Source organism: Culex quinquefasciatus, chromosome 2 (assembly GCF_015732765.1).
Source record: "Culex quinquefasciatus strain JHB chromosome 2, VPISU_Cqui_1.0_pri_paternal, whole genome shotgun sequence".
Taxonomy (NCBI): domain Eukaryota; kingdom Metazoa; phylum Arthropoda; class Insecta; order Diptera; family Culicidae; genus Culex; species Culex quinquefasciatus.
Window position 1 is genome coordinate 110,983,225 of NC_051862.1, and position 18,078 is coordinate 111,001,302.

At 37.1% G+C, this 18,078-nt stretch overlaps 1 long non-coding RNA gene across 1 annotated transcript; it reads left to right on the forward strand.

Moving 5' to 3' along the window:
- The first annotated feature begins 475 nt into the window (after positions 1–475).
- LOC119767585 lies at positions 476–1,415 on the forward strand. The gene is made up of 2 exons (XR_005277598.1): positions 476–547; positions 613–1,415. It is a non-coding gene; the product is annotated as an uncharacterized LOC119767585 (long non-coding RNA).
- The last annotated feature ends 16,663 nt before the right edge of the window (positions 1,416–18,078 follow it).

An 18,078-nucleotide genomic window follows, 5' to 3' on the forward strand; every position in this document is an offset into this window, starting at 1 on the left:
AGAGCTCGGCCACCTGAAAATAATGATGAAAAGCTTAAAACAAAACAGAATTTTTATGAAGTAATGTAAAACTTACCCAAATACAGTTATTTTCCAATTTGTCCACCATTTACGAGCGAATAAATCGAAAACAAAAACAAAATCTGCTTCTCGTATCATGTTTTGAACGAACAGCTGATTTCGATGTTTACAAACATCGTAGGGCTTTTGTTAATTTGATTATTATCCACCGGTGTCTACCGCGGTAAATGAAATACTTCACTTTGACATTTCCAGATACATTTTTGTGTAGCATGTTTGGGGCGTGTTCACCGCTCTTGATGTCGCACATGGGGCGTGTTCAACGTTGTTGATGTCGCAGCACTCTGTGAACGCATCCCAAAAATCTGTCAGTCTGACATTTGACTTTTGAAGTTGTTGATGTTTTCCTTGCTCTTGATGTTTCGCAAAATAAATGTCTCGGAATATTTTATACCACAGAGATTTAAGTTCTGCGTAAATTTTGCTTTTAGAAAGCGGTCCAGCAGAAAATGGTTTTTAAATCGTGGTATTATTAGCGTCGAATTGTGGATGTTTTCTGCGAGTACTTATAGTTTGATTGGAATTTTTCAGGTTCCGGTGCAAAGGCATCGCATCAACTTCCGGCAGGAAGTGAACGTTTCGGGTGTGAGGGACCTTCGAATCGAGGCGATGCGGACAAAGTGAACCAGAGTGTTGCAGATTGACGAAGCTTTACGGAATAGGAAGAACAACATGGTGGTCAACGCGAAGAAGCCGCTTCCGGTTGTGATGCAGTGATTGTGTAATGACGTCCCAAACTACGATGAAAGGCTTTCGGGAGGGATCTGGTCCAAATACAAGCGTGGAGAAATTACCAGAATGCTGCTTCAGGGGACCTTCGACCAGTCTACCACACTTGGAGCGCTGCAGTTTTGCTTCCTGCTGTCGATCATGGTAGGAGTAGAAGTTTGGCCACGACAGAAGCAATCACCATCTTAGCATCGAATTAGAATTCGCACGATATTCAGACTCAATCGAAGAGCGTGTTCTAATGATCGTCAAGCAAAAAATAATGTTGACCACTATCCGGAATGGGTAGTAAGGGCGCCAACTTTACCAAACAAAAGTTGGACGATATTATGCGGTTTGGTACGGAGGAACTGTTCAAGGAAGACTGCAAGGATAACCACGATTTCAAGAGCGTTGAGGCGAAAAGTTACCACCAAGAAAAAAGTGAAGATCATCTAGCAAGACGCGGACAGTTCCGATCCCGCGTACTCCGTCATCACTTTCAACAGAAGCAGGAAGGCATGTCACGCCAAGAGCTTTCTCAGGGGGTACTGGAAGACAAACCACAAACGAAACAAACCTATATATTTTGAACAAAATAAATAACGCAATTCAAATTCCGCTGAGCATTAGTTATTTTCCTTACAAAAAGAATCGTACAAACTTAAGACCTAATTCAAAGAACAAGCTTTGCTGGTTCAAAAATTAAAAAATGACAATTTCATCATTTTTTCCCCAGTTTACGATAACCGAACACTAAAACCAATTTTCAACAGCTTTTTTAATTTCAAGTTCTTATAACAAGCATTTCTGTTATAAAAACTATTATTAGGTACTTATAAAAAATATTTAAGTTTAGTTAGATTAAAAAGTTTATGTTTGGTAATTTAAAAAAAATAAACCATGAGTATTACAATAGTCTTATTAAGATCTTGGTTATTTGTTAAAGTTTGATTTTTTATGTTTTCTCTATCTCTGTTTTCATACAAATATAGGAGCAGTACAAATAATACAAATGATATGTGAAAAGCTTGAAAAAAATTGTATCTTATATATTTTAAACAATCCAATCATATAAAAATAAAGGTTCTATGATGTTCTTGTTTCTCAAAAAAAAATACAAATTATTTTCGAAAACACACAACAAAATCAAAAAAAAAAAAATAAGTGCCAAAAAAAACAAAACGACAAACAAAAAAGAAACGACAAACAAAAATCTAAAAACAGAACACAAACCCTAGAAATTAAAAAAAAAACAAAATACCAAAAACAGAAAACAAAAATAAAAAAAAATTCAAAGCACAAACACACAAAAAAAGAACAAAAACCCAAAACAATAAAAAACAAAGAAAACAACAAACAAAAAACCAAATCAGAAAACATTAACAGAATACAGAAAACAAAACAAAAACCAGAAAAAAACAAAACAAGGAACTAAAAGCAGAAAACAAAACACACACATAAATATAATAAATTCAAAAATTCAAAAATTCAAAAATTCAAAAATTCAAAAATTCAAAAAATCCAAAAATTCAAAAAATTTTAAATTCTTAAATTCTTAAATTCTGAAATTCTGAAATTCTGAAATTCTTAAATTCTTAAATTCTTAAATTCTTAAATTCTTAAATTCTTGAATTCTTAAATTCTTAAATTCTTAAATTCTTAAATTCTTAAATTCTTAAATTCTTAAATTCTTAAATTCTTAAATTCTTAAATTCTTAAATTCTTAAATTCTTAAATTCTTAAATTCTTAAATTCTTAAATTCTTAAATTCTTAAATTCTTAAATTCTTAAATTCTTAAATTCTTAAATTCTTAAATTCTTAAATTCTTAAATTCTTAAATTCTTAAATTTAAATTCTTAAATTCTTAAATTCTTAAATTCTTAAATTCTTAAATTCTTAAATTCTTAAATTCTTAAATTCTTAAATTTAAATTTTAAATTCTTAAATTCTTAAATTCTTAAATTCTTAAATTCTTAAATTCTTAAATTCTTAAATTCTTAAATTCTTAAATTCTTAAATTCTTAAATTCTTAAATTCTTAAATTCTTAAATTCTTAAATTCTTAAATTCTTAAATTCTTAAATTCTTAAATTTAAATTCTTAAATTCTTAAATTCTTAAATTCTTAAATTCTTAAATTCTTAAATTCTTAAATTCTTAAATTCTTAAATTCTTAAATTCTTAAATTCTTAAATTCTTAAATTCTTAAATTCTTAAATTCTTAAATTCTTAAATTCTTAAATTCTTAAATTCTTAAATTCTTAAATTCTTAAATTCTTAAATTCTTAAATTCTTAAATTCTTAAATTCTTAAATTCTTAAATTCTTAAATTCTTAAATTTTAAATTCTTAAATTCTTAAATTCTTAAATTCTTAAATTCTTAAATTCTTAAATTCTTAAATTCTTAAATTCTTAAATTCTTAAATTTTAAATTCTTAAATTCTTAAATTCTTAAATTCTTAAATTCTTAAATTCTTAAATTCTAAATTCTTAAATTCTTAAATTCTAAATAAATTCTTAAATTCTTAAATTCTTAAATTCTTAAATTCTTAAATTTAAATTTTAAATTCTTAAATTCTTAAATTCTTAAATTCTTAAATTCTTAAATTTAAATTTTAAATTCTTAAATTCTTAAATTCTTAAATTCTTAAATTCTTAAATTCTTAAATTCTTAAATTTAAATTCTTAAATTCTTAAATTCTTAAATTCTTAAATTCTTAAATTCTTAAATTCTTAAATTCTTAAATTTTAAATTCTTAAATTCTTAAATTCTTAAATTTAAATTCTTAAATTCTTAAATTCTTAAATTCTTAAATTCTTAAATTCTTAAATTCTTAAATTCTTAAATTTTAAATTTAAATTCTTAAATTCTTAAATTCTTAAATTCTTAAATTCTTAAATTTTAAATTTTAAATTCTTAAATTCTTAAATTCTTAAATTCTTAAATTCTTAAATTTAAATTCTTAAATTCTTAAATTTAAATTCTTAAATTCTTAAATTCTTAAATTCTTAAATTCTTAAATTCTTAAATTCTTAAATTTAAATTCTTAAATTCTTAAATTTAAATTCTAAATTCTTAAATTCTTAAATTCTTAAATTCTTAAATTTTAAATTTTAAATTTTAAATTCTTAAATTCTTAAATTCTTAAATTTTAAATTCTTAAATTCTTAAATTCTTAAATTCTTAAATTTTAAATTCTTAAATTCTTAAATTCTTAAATTCTTAAATTTTAAATTCTTAAATTCTTAAATTCTTAAATTCTTAAATTCTTAAATTCTTAAATTCTTAAATTCTTAAATTCTTAAATTCTTAAATTCTTAAATTCTTAAATTCTTAAATTCTTAAATTCTTAAATTCTTAAATTCTTAAATTCTTAAATTCTTATATTCTTATATTCTTATATTCTTATATTCTTATATTCTTATATTTTTATTTTCTTATATTCTTATATTCTTATATTCTTATATTCTTATATTCTAATATTCTTATATTCTTATATTCTGATATTCTTATATTCTTATATTCTTATATTCTTATATTCTTGTATTCTTGTATTCTTGTATTCTTGTATTCTTGTATTCTTGTATTCTTGTATTCTTGTATTCTTGTATTCTTGTATTCTTGTATTCTTGTATTCTTGTATTCTTGTATTCTTGTATTCTTGTATTCTTGTATTCTTGTATTCTTGTATTCTTGTATTCTTGTATTCTTGTATTCTTGTATTCTTGTATTCTTGTATTCTTGTATTCTTGTATTCTTGTATTCTTGTATTCTTGTATTCTTGTATTCTTGTATTCTTGTATTCTTGTATTCTTGTATTCTTGTATTCTTGTATTCTTGTATTCTTGTATTCTTGTATTCTTGTATTCTTGTATTCTTGTATTCTTGTATTCTTGTATTCTTGTATTCTTGTATTCTTGTATTCTTGTATTCTTGTATTCTTGTATTCTTGTATTCTTGTATTCTTGTATTCTTGTATTCTTGTATTCTTGTATTCTAATATTATTAAATTCTTAAATTCGGTTTCGGCGATTGTCCACGCTCAATATAAAAAAGATTTTTTTTTGTATGAAAATTTGTCCACATTTCCAAAAAAAGTGCCCACGTGGTTTATTGATGGTCCCTTCCACAGTTTTTTTTTATTTTTGATTTTTAAATGTTTAATTGTTTATGTATTTAAAAATTATAATTTCTATGAATTTTTCAACTGTTCAATTGTTAAATAATTCAATTTTTGATGATGGTTTAAAAATGATGATTTACTAAATTTTTACATTTGAATTATTTTTGGAATTATAGTTGATGAGAATTTTTAAATTATAGAATTGTTAAATATTTAATTTTTTGATGTTCTTGAAATTTCAAATTTTTAAATTTTTGACGTTTTGTTTTAATATAATTTTTGATATTTTACTTTTAAATTTTCGAATTTGTAAAATAATTACAAATTTTAATATTTTGATTATTTAGATGTCTGATGCTTCGAATTTATAATTTATTAATTTTTTGTTAGTTACTGTTTATTTACTCTTATTTTTTTTAATTTAAAATAATGGTTTTTTTTAAATATGTATTTTTATTTTTGAACTTCTTATTCCATTTCTGAGTTTCTATATTTCTGTGTTGCCAAATTTTAGAGTCGTCAATCAACCTAAGGCATTCTCCAGGATGCCCTCGAAAGACTAGCTGCGCTAGGGTTAGATTAGATTAGATTCTGTGTTGCCAAATTTTAGAGTTGGTAATCCACTCAATTTGAAGAAAAAATCTACCAGAAAATTTGGACTTTTCCTTTGATTTACTTAACTTCCATCCTTTTAATCAAGATGCATTTGAGTGTTGGCTTTATTATATATTATTATATCAAATACAAAATTATTCATTCATTTGTAAATTTCAATCGCATTCAAATAAGCAAATTCAAATTATTTGATTTTTTTTTCTATTAAAACATATTGCAAACAAGCATAGTACAAAGAAATGTCAAACGCCATTTTTCGTTTCTGTTTTTTTATCAGCTGCGTATGTACCGCTTAAAGGCTGGTATGCAGATCGGAAGGAAAGGGGTCAAGAAACAGCTTTACGAACAGCAGAACAAAGGAGAGGGAATGATTTCTTGGGGCTTTTCTTCACCCTCTCTGGCTTGCTTTCGCTGCCGCTGCTGCCCATTTGAATTTTTTCTTGACCGGTTCCTTCCGAAGTGCGTATATTGCTTAAAAAAATCTTTTCGTGACCCTTCCGCTTTTGTTTTTTTTTATAAGAAGTCTTGCGTTCCTTTCGAGCTCCGTATCAACCTAAAATTGTAAAAATTACGTAGAGTCTGGTACACAACAAAAATACTTATTTTTGCCTAAAATATAGGAAATGGTTGTAAAAGTCAAAAATAACTCCTGAAAATCAATACATTAAAAAAATATTGGAAAAGTCTAATAAAACAAGTCAAACTTCAAATAGTTCTTCTTTCCAATGCTTGTTGAAGATCATAATTGGAGACAATAAAAATAATTACACACAGCTCAAAATTTAATTTAATTTTTTTTTTTCGCTTTTGGTCAGTTAACGAATTTTGAATTTTTGAACTACAGTTTTGGGATTTTTTTTTTCATGAATAATTATTCATTGTTGTTTTTGCACATTTTGATAGTAGATTAACTGTAATAGTAATGTATAAAGCAGAGCAGATGAACGTTTCAATTATTTTTTAGAGCCGTTGCTCAAATTATTACTCCTGCTTGACCAGTTCGGTCTGACGACAGGCGAAGTCATCTTCCGGGTGAGTAGTGGGCCGCTGGCGTTGGCGTCAAGCGAAATCAGCACTGAGTTGCCTGGCGGGTAGCGCTGATGAAGTGTTTGTTCCATGAGCGACTTGACCTGGAAGCGGCCCGGCGCAAGAACAATTTTTCATGATCGCCGCCATTTAGTTGTGCTGTATCAATCAGCCCACCTTGTTGATCTTGTAGATGTTCTGCTCCATCTTTTTATAGTTCGATCGCGCATGGCCGATTCGATATTCCGTAAATCTAAAAGCAAAATGGAAATCTTCAATTCTGAGCAAAATTTTACAAAAAAAACAACCTACTGTTCAGCACGCACATATTTGATTTCAAGCTGGACAGAAGTTGGAAACGTCATCGAATCGACCAAGAATGAGCCTGAAGACAGCGGCCACGAAGGGTTGACGTGCAACTGGAGCCATTCCTGGACAAGTGGATGACCGCACAACACCGATCGCCAAGTAAATTTTGCGAGGAACAGACAACTACAGGGACAACCGGATCGATTTTGGCTCGAACAAACACCTACTTGGACAGCGAGTTGGCATGCTGCACCCGGTATTCGATGATGGCCAAACAGGTGCTGAAGTTGGCCAGCAGATTCTCCGAGCCAGCGCCATCAGCTGGCTCGTGTCACTGTGGATGAGGGCTTTGAGCCAGCAAACAGCCGTTACGACACTGTAAACAAAACCGAAGTTTTCCTGTATGGCGGCATCTTTTCAAACGAACAAAATTAAAAACTTACTGCAGACTGTCCTGCTTCATCAGCGTGGATATCTCCCGCAGCAGCACCGAAATGCTGTCTGCTGAATCAGCTCCTGCTCGTTCATGCTGAACACGCTGCGCCGAATTTCTGCATCCTTGCTGCGAAGTCCCTGCAGCAGCAAATGGGCCATATTCTTCTGACTCATCCCGGAAGACTTCCCCCTCTCCAGCCGGTCCTCCATCGGAATCTCCACCGTCTTGAGTGCCTTATTGCCTGCATTGAACGGGTTCAAAAATTCCACCGACGCGCTGTCCACCGTCGGCGTTCGCGTCTTGAGCTGCAACTTTTCCTGCTCCTTGCGCTGGAACGAGGCACTTCCGCCAGGTTGGGTGAGAATTCCAAGCTGGCGGCGAAGATGGGAAGGCGGCCGTTAACCTTGGAACCGGTTTCCTTGGTACCCTGCGTAACCTGCGCCAAGCAAACTTTGCGAGCAACGGAATGACTCGCTTAAAATTCTCTTGCTAACACTACCAAAAAATAACAAAACAAACAGCTGTCAAAAATCTACCGCTTTGGGGAGCTGCTGCACCAAGCTTTTTGTGTGGTGAGCCTGGTCAATGTTTTGGTGGAATTTCAGCAGTGAAATGTTTCATTTGAAATATTCTGAAATGTGTCATGCGACAACCGCGCGTCGCATGAAGTATTTCAAGAAAATCCACCGCGATTAACCGCACTCAAATTAACAAAAACCCTCGTTTGTTGGTGTGCGAGAAACTCGCACGAAACTAGAAAATAATCGAGTGCGGCACTCGCACTTTCAGTTCCAAGATGGCGGCAAAACTCGTGCGGCACCAGCGCTAGTTTCTTCAAACAAACACTTTGACAGCTCTGAGTGCGGCACTCAGTGCGGAACTAGCCCTCAAACGAACGTACCATGGTACTCGCGATTGAGTGTGTAGTAGTGCGGTTGTCAAAATCGTTATCTCTGACTCTCTCACTCCACTGACATTGACATTGTTTATGTTTTGGTGTTCCTGGCACGGTCCATTGTTCGTTTGTTATTGTTTTGGTTTTAGTTCTGAAGATAAAAAAATATAAAATTAATAAAAAACACTGAGAACATGCTACATAGTCAAGCGAGTGCTACCTAACCGAGTTCGAGCAGCAATCTTCTGTGGGAAACAAGAGGGCCGTGTATGTTTTCCTTTTTCATCACCGAATCGGCCAACATCGGAGGGAACAGGACACGAATCTTTTCAAATCGCCTCCACGGATAGCAAGTGCTACTCCCAGTCCAAGTTTAACACACGGCACGCAGCGGCAGGTCGGCTCCAGGTGAAAAGTACGGTTGCGGTTCCGGAAGCACTTCAAAGATGATGAATACTGTAAGCCTTAAACCTACAGCATCGGTGGCTGGTGGCTGCTGCTGCGTTTGTTAGTATTTGATTAGGTTAGTGTCAGCAAAAATCACTGGTCTACTGGCGGCCTTCTATCCGGGCATCGTTTGCCGCTCCGAAGTGGCCCAGTCAATCTCCCAGAACGTCTTGATAGAGTGTAGACCATTCCGGTGAGACCAGCTGCAATGTAAACATCAATTTCTTTTACCTAATTTGAATCTATTGAACAAATCAAAGTACGTTGTTCGTTCACATAAGAGTCAAAATAATGTTTGTTTACATTACCTGAGTTCTGAATTGATGATTCGACTCATTTGCAAGCACTTTCAGCAAACTTCAAAACAACTCCACTTCCATTCCACTGCGCATCACAAATTGAACTGGTTTGTTTTTGTCATTCACTTGAGTTGTCATTCGCAAAAACAAATTTCAAGGAGTTTACGTTTCCAAAAATTACATCAAAAGTACATTTACATGCTTTTCATATTTACAATTTATGATTTCTCTGAAACAAATTTTTCATCTAGATGAGATTCATGCATTAAGTTGAATCTCAATTTACATGCAGGTTCTTTAAATGCGATTCACCATTTTAGTTCTAATAATATACTGTTATGTTTGGTGTTTCATGTTTTCTGCTAAAGGCAATGGAATTACATTTCTTTACATTCAATTCACTGTCATTGGCATTTCCTATTTCCACATACAATTTCATGTCGTCTGCATATACAAGTTCGTTAATTTTTTTAATAATGAAGGAAATGTCGTTTACATACAAGATGAAAAGAAGAGGTCCTAAATGGGATCCTTGCGGAACGAATGAATTGATTCCGATAGTACATTTTGGAAGCGAACAATTTGTTCGCGCTTAGTCAAATATGACTTAAGCCATTCCAAAAGATTCGGTTGAATTCCAATTTTCTGCAGTTTGAAGATTAATAATAGTATGTCGATTCTGTCAAATGCCTTACTAAAGTCTGTGTAAATTGCTTCTACGAAATTGCGATTATGCATTGCATTCAGTGTAAAATTTACAAATTCTAAAAGGTTGGTGCTAGTAGAGTGGCCTTTAAAAAGCCATTCTGTTTACATGTGATGCGGTTTTTTACTTGCTGAAAGATTTTTTCATTTATAATAGATTCGAAAAGTTTTGGAATGCAAGACAAAAGGGCAATTCCGCGATAATAACGTATGTCTGATTTTGAGCCTGACTTGAAAATAGGCACCAAAAAGACCTTTTCCATGTTTGTAGGAATTTTCCAGTATTTATTGACATGTTGAAAAGATGATGCAGTGGAAATGTCAATTCTTCTGCAAGTTTCTTTAGGAATGCAGGTGCTATTCCGTCGGGTCCTGGTCCTTTTGATGAGTCTAAGTCCTTCAATGCCTGGCACACTTCCGTTTCTGACAAAGAATTGACTGTGACGTCATTTGGAAATTCTGGTATATATGAAAAGTAGTCGCGGTCGCGGTCTTCTTCGGAAAATGAGGTGTATACTTCTTTGAAAAATTTTGAAAAGAGATTGCAAATTACTTTTGAGTTACTGCCTACATTTTCGTCTAGTTGCATTTGCGATGGAAAGTTACTACTTCTGGATTTGTATTTTACGTAATAAAAGAAATTTTTCGGGCATGATTGAACTTCAGATTCGACTTTACTATTATATTCTTCGTTGGCAGAATTGAGTGCCGAAAAAAATTGGTCGGAAATATTCAGATAATTCAGAAGATTTGTGTCATTTGTATTATTTCTGTATAATTTGTAGGCTTTTTGTTTTCTATTTTTTAAATTTCTTAGTTGTGGAGTGAACCTGGGTGATGAATAGAGAGAATGCGTAACGTGATTTTCGAATGATCCCACTTTGTTTACAGCTACAAAGTAGGAGGCTGTTCAACCACAAGCATGACTTATTTCTTACTGGTAAATTAGCTGTTTTTTATTCAGTGGTATGTGTTTTATTTTGTCTAGTTTTTGACATTTTCCCTGAAAAATTGTGTATGTTTTCATGCTTCGATCGGTTAGAAGAGGTTTTTCTTTTTTACGGGTGACGAAGAACTGCGGCAAGAGTATCATTCTGCAATGTCGCAGATAAATTCCCTGGTTGAAGCTGATCCAACAAACAGAGAAGATTTTCACTAAACCAGCACATTTTTAATCGGAATCAAACAATTCAGACAGCTTCTAGTTGAATACAACCACAACGACTCCATAAACAACTTCCAATCATAATTAAAAAAATGAAGATCTCGCTCTCAACTTTCTTAAGATTTCTTGACTTCAACTTCAGGTCCTCAAAAGCCACAATTTTTAATGATCGATAACAATACTCTCTACTTTTGGCGAACAGTAAATTGGTTCCACCTTGACAGTTCAAAATTGAGGCCGTTTTGCGAACCACTATTCAGCACCCAGGAGTGAACCACACTGGGTATTTATTGCCTGTGTTATAACGTCGTCTTCTTCTAGTAGGTACGGTTTCAGATGTTATTGTGTTAATTTCCGTATAGAATATTCCTACTAATTCGTCGACATTTCCTTCATTATTAAATAAATTTTGCCAGTCAATTGCAAGTAGTTTACGTTTGCCTTCTACAAAGTTTGTTTTATTGTATTCCAGGACTTCTTCATAATCCCAGTCAATGGGCAAAGTGTTTTTATGGACATAAATAGAATATTCAATTGCTGTATGGAAGACTTCATTCTTCCAAAGGGGGGTTACAGATTCTTGTACATGAAAGTCTTCAATACAGTTAGTGAATAAAAGGTCTAGAAATGAATTTCTTTGGTTTTTTACATGATTGATTTGGAAAAGTCCATAATTTGCAATGTTGTCAAAGAGAAAATGCAAAGTTTTATTTTCCCCAATGACTGGGAGAAGAATTGCTTCATTTTCTTGGTCAGATATAAATTCGACTTTGCTTTGATTAAAGTTGCCATAAATGTGAAGTTTTACTTCCGGTTCCATTTTTGATGTTATGATTTCTACTGTTTTAAAGAATAGTTCATACGACTGTTTATTGGCATGGTCTGGCGGAAAGTATACTATACGGAATGTTTCTGACTGAGATTTTGATTTCTATTGCCTAGGAATACAAAATAATTGTTTCCAAAAATTTCTTCAGGGTGGACGCTTTCGTCTCAGTTAGTTTCAGTTCCAAGAATAATGTCGAAAGAATGTGAGAGAATGTTTAAATAAATTCCCCTCATTTTGCCTGGGCTTTTCATGCGATTGAAATTCTGACAATAAATTAGAATTTCATTCGCATTCTGTTGGTGGAGCAGTGCGTGGCCGAATGGTTACGCTGTCCGCTTTGTAAGCGGATGATTCTGGGTTTGATTCCCATCTGCTCCAACCTTCCATCGGATGAGAAACTAAAAAGTAAGTCCCGGCCTTGGTTGTTAGGCCGTTAAGTCATTCCAGGTGTAGGAGTCGTCTCCATGCCATAAGTACAAACAACACACCAAACCAAGCCTACTCCGGTGGAATCGCTGGCGGTGGTTGGACTCGCAATCCAAAGGTCGTCAGTTCAAACAGTGGGGTGGCCTTCGGACTCCTAGGTTCGAGCAGAAACTTGCAATAGAGACCACAAAAGACCCGGGGGTCGTTAATGTGGATGGTTTGATTTTTTGATTTTTTTGTTCCGTTGAAGAAATTTTTGGAGACATACTTAAATTATTAATAGTACTTACTGCATCTTGCGAGGGTGTCATTTCTTCCTCCGTGTTAGAAGGCGTCAATGCTTGTAAAAATTCGACGAGGTTGGCTGGTAAAATTTGTTTGCGCTTTCACGCGAGTGCTGCAGGTGTTGATTTTTTTTGCTGGCCATGTATTTTCTGTAGCCTTCCAAGTCGGCGAGGGTCTGCTTTTCGGTGAGGCCCATTGTTGCGTGGTATTTGTGGAGGGTGTCGAGTAGTTGTTCGTCTGATTTTGGGAGGCATTGGGAGTACAGATAAGCCTGCATGCTGGTCGGTGTCATTCCTTCGAGACAGTAGATCAGTGGCTGGTCCTTCAGATGTGTCAAATACAGTCTGAGGTTCTGGTAAATGTTTGATTCGCGGAGCCTGGCAGGCATAAATTTGCCGTCTCCACATGCTGACTGTTCCGTAAGGCGTACGATGGGCGGCTTCATTGGGTCAATACAGAACATGCTGTCTGTGATTTCAGGAGTTGATGATGGCTGCGGTGATTGGCGTTTTTTCTTTCTGGTAGGGGTTGATGGTTTCCCCTTTCCTGAAGTTGATGAAGTTTGGATTCGATGTAGTTGGAGGTTGGCCAGAAAATTAGACCCTTGCCTGGTCTAGAAGTTCCTTGTCGGAAAATTTGGTTGACGAATGAGTAAAAAAAAAAATGCTGCTACTTGCGTTGTCCTGGTCGAATTGAGTGTCCTTTAAGTTAAAATGTGGCGTACTTGGGTTTCGGCCTGCGTCAGAGTTGCAGTTGGTCTTGTTGCTGCTGGTGTTGCTGTTGCCGGTGTTGCTAATGATGTTGTTGTGATTGTTGTTGTTGCTGGTGCTGCATTTGTTGACGATGTTTTCGGTTGCGGCGACGTGCTTTTTCGGCTTCCTTTTCCTGAATACGGCGAGTCCGCTGTCTGGCGTCGAAGTCGGTCCAGTCTGGCTTCCAGATTTTTTTTGCTGCTGATTAGTCGCCAGCCAGATTCGATTTCAATTTCAGGAGATTCCAGTACGGTTTGTTCGTTTAATTCTTCTGCAAGTGATTTTTGCCGGACTTCAATTTCTTTGTCTTGCAGGATATTGATGGATGAAGTGAGGGCCATCACTTCATCGTGTACTGCTAGAATAATGTCTGAGAGACATTTTTCTGCTGAGACAATTGTTTTAATTATGTCATCCCGGTGCGATGACGTAATTTCCTGGATACGGCCGAATGATTCAGCGAGTTTTCGATTCTGGTCCGTGGTGGTGTCTTCAAATGCTTTCCTGACTTCGTTCAAGGGGAAGTCCATTGCCGGTGTCTTTGTTAATACTGCCGTATGGATTCGACTTGCAATTTCTGCGGATTTCTTAATTTCTTCTTGCAGGCCTATGATTTTACTGTGCAGTTCATTTAGGGCTTCTTGATTTGCCTTGTCATTTGTCTTGATGTGAGTCAAGATCATATGACTGCCTTCTAAATGATGCTGCATTATTTTTCTAATGTCGATTTCCATATGTAGGTCGTTTCGACAAAGGCTGCATATTGGAAGTACATGTAGTTGCAAGTCGTCTTCGGAGCCACGCTTGACCCCAATACAGGCCGCATAGCACTGCATTTCATTTACGTTTATTAATGAGGGCACACGCGACGCGCGACAAAAAAAAATAAATAAGTTTTCGTTTGTGGACTGGGTCAGTGAAGGTAAATAAAAAAAGGTGCAGGTGGTTATGTTCTACATGACCAATATAACAAAGAACTTTGTACAAAACTCTAAAAAGTAAATCCATTTTTATTTATATTTTTTAATTCTTTGCAAATTTATTTCATCATCAATAATTAATTCTAATTTGGTGTTTTCAATAATTGGCACCTCTGTGGAAATAAATTGCCAAAAAACGAAAATATTGCCAAAACAAGTATGGTTCGGAAAACTCCGGGTGTGGCCAATCCTGTCAAAATGGCCATTTTCATTACCAGTATCAAAAACCATTAATTTTGATACCCATATTGCCCCAATTTGTATGGTTCCGTAAATGTCCTCCCGGGAGAACCTTCCCTCAGGGCAATGGCCACTCCAGGTGTGGCCAATCCTGTTAAAATGGCAATTTTCTTTACCATGAATTTTGATACCCATATTGCCTCAAGTCGTATGGTTCGATAACTGTCCTCCCGGTAGAACCTTCCCCAGGGCACTGGCCACTCCGGGTTTGGCCAATCCTGCCAAAATGGCCATTTTCATTACCAGTATCAGAAACCATGCATTTTGATACACATAGGGTGGGTACGGATTTTGAAAAGTTTTCAGATCAAGTTCTGGTGTGGTTCCCCTTGTAGGGCATACTCATAGGGACTCTCACGCCAAATTTCAGCTCATTTGGTTGAAAACTGATTGTCTCAAGCGAGTTCAAGTTTACATGGTATTTACTATGGAAAATTTTGAATTTTCGTTTGTTCGCTCATACAGGCCTGGGGAAAACATGTAGAAACTTCTAGGATGGCCAGACATGAGCGGAATTGTCTGGAGACCAACTTACCCTAAGAGACCAGGTCGATTCGTTCAACCCCCATCGAGCTCAACGGCAATACATCCGGGGTTTTCGGAACCAACGATTTTCCCCAGAAAAACATCAAATTTTCCTTAGCATGCTATGAACACCGCGACGCCACATGTCAAACACCACGTGATTGTAAAATTTGCACCATAACAGTTTTTTTTTCTTATTCGGAGGATTAGAATACAGCTAAATAGTATCAGGATTACCATAAATGATAATTCTATAGTTCAAAAAGTAATAAAAAGTAATTTTTATAGGCGATGCTAGTCCACGTGGTAGCTGTTTGACATGTGGCGTCGCGGTGTTCATCAAGCATTCATAGCATGCTAAGGAAAATTTGATGTTTTTCTGGGGAAAATCGTTGGTTCCGAAAACCCCGGATGTATTGCCGTTGAGCTCGATGGGGGTTGAAGTTTCTACATGTTTTCCCCAGGCCTGTAGGAGCGAATGAACGAAAATTCAAAATTTCCCATAGTTAATACCATGTAAACTTGAACTCGCTTGAGATAAGCCAGTTTTCAACCAAATGAGCTAAAATTTTGCGTGAAAGTCCCTATGGGTATACCCTACAAGGGGAACCACACCAGAAATTGATCTGAGAACTTTTAAAAATCCGTACCCACCCTAATACCCATATTGCCCATATTTGTATGGTTCCATAAATGTCCTCCCGGGAGAACCTTTCCCAGGGCACTGGCCACTCCGGGTGTGGCCGATCCTGTCAAAATGGCCATTTTCATTACCAGTATCAAAAACCATGCATTTTGATACTCCTATTGCCCCAATTTCAAATCAAATCAAACCATCCACATTAACGACCCCCGGGTCTTTTGCGGTCTCTATTGCAAGTTTCTGCTCGAACCTAGGAGTCCGAAGGCATGAATGGGGAGAGCACCCAAACCTCTTTTTACTCCAAGGAACCTTCCACCCCAGTGTTTGAACTGACGACCTTTGGATTGCGAGTCCAACCGCCGCCAGCGATTCCACCGGAGTAGGCTTGGTTTGGTGTGTTGTTGTTTGTACTTATGGCATAGAAACGACTCCTACACCTGGAATGACTTAACGGCCTAACAACCAAGGCCGGGACCGACATTTTACTTCCTCATCCGATGGAAGGTTGGAGCAGATGGGAATCGAAACAAGAATCATCCGCTTACAAAGCGGACAGCGTAACCATTCGGCCACGCACTGCCACAATTTGTATGGTTCCGTAAATGTCCTCCCGGAAGAACCTTCCCTCAGGGCAATGGCCACTCCGGGTGTGGCCAATCCTGTATCATTACCAGTATCAAACACTATGAATTTTGATACCCATATTGCCCCAATTTGTATGGTTCCGTAAATGTCCTCCCGGTAGAACCTTCCCTCAGGGCAGTGGCCACTCCGGGTGTGGCCGATATCCTACCAAATTGTTCCCAATCATTTCGGTATTCCGGTGACCGTTCTGGCAACCGTCAATAACTTCTTGGACCTCCTCTCAAGTTCGTGCACCACCTGTTTCTTTCAACGTGTGCGTGTGTGTAAGCAATAAAATTCCCAACTAAGGTCCGTCTTTGATGAAAGTCTGATGGACACTAAATCCTCCAGAGGCTAACTTTTAGCTTAAATAGTTGGCACGGCATCCACGCAACAGAAACAGAATGTCACGCCGAGGGCATGCGACGGTAACGCTACATACCATACCAATCAGCATAGCGCACCAGGTACGCGTGCTGTAGCAAGAAGACGCTTCCATCTTTCTCGGTTTTGTGCTGCTACTCTCCAATTTCCCAGGTTACAGATCTTCCGGATGTCCCCATTCACTTGATCTCCCCACCGTGCGCGCGGTTTCTTTGCTCTTCTGCCTGTACCGCCAGCTGGTTCAGCGCGTTCAAAAAGCAGTCTGACAGGCTGGCTCTCGTCCATTCGGGCGACATGGCCGGCCCATCTGAGCCTCCCGATCTTCGCCTGGGTGGCGATGGTCGGTTCTCCAAGAAGCGCGTACAGTTCGTGGTTCATGCGTCGTCGCCACACTCCGTCAGACACCTGCACTCCACCGTAGATCGTTCGTAGCACCTTCCGTTCGAAAACTCCAAGGGCACGTTCGTCCTCCTGCCGCATCGTCCAGGTCTCGTGGCCATAGAGGACTACCGGTCTAATCAGTGTTTTGTACATCGTCAGCTTCGTGCGGCGTTGCACCCGATCCGAAGTGAGGGTCTTCCGTAATCCGAAGTACGCACGATTCCCAGCAAGAATACGAGTCCGGATCTCTTTGCTGGTGTCGTTGTCGGCGGTTACCAGCGGTTACAGGACGTGGTCGATTTGCGTTAAGGTCCGTTGGTGACTCCAACCATCTTCGAGCGAGGCTGCGCCAAGTTCCTCCTCACCTGGCAGATTCGCTTCCAGCTGCTGCGCGTAACTGATGACTTTCACATCCTGCCGCGGATAGCCGTCGTACACCTCCTCCAGCGTCGCGTAAAATGCTTCCTTTTCATCATCGGACTTTTCCTCGTGGGAGCAGTGCACGTTGATGATGCTATAGTTGAAGAAACGGCCTCTTATCCGCAACTTGCACATCCGCTCGCTGATCGCCGTGAAGCCGAACACGCGATCCTGCATCTTGCCCCGCACAATAAAGCCGGTACCCAGCTTCTTGTCCTTGCCGCCGCTCAGAAAAAAACGGGAATCGGTCTGCCGACCTGGCCAGTCGAGCACCTGCTCCTCCTCCAAGCACACCTCCTGCAGTGCCACAACATCGAAGTTGCGGGGTTGCAACTCTTTCGCCAAAGCGAATTCGAAACCCAGAAAGTTTAGAGACCTGCAGTTCCAAGAACCGAGTCGCCAATCGGTGATCTGCTTTTTAATGGGCTTCTGCCGTTTGTTCCGGATCTCCAATCTTCTTGCCATTCGCGATCCTCCCTTTTCGGGGCCGCGCTACCTAGTCTCGGGGCGACGAGTTCGCCTAAGAGCTACCGAAACTTAGCTCCGGTTTTCTCTCGCTACCGTAACGGGGGCTTTTGTCTCGAAGCCTAACGGTCTTCATACCCGGAAGCGAACGTAGCAGCAAAACATAAATTTGCTGCTTTGGAGTTGTGTGCTTTTGCGCTACCGAAACCACTTTTTAAATTTTCAACAATTTCAAAAACTTTTGCGACTTTTTTTTCCTGAAAATTTTGCACTTTCGACACACCGCGATCGACCCTTAATGGTGTGCGTGTC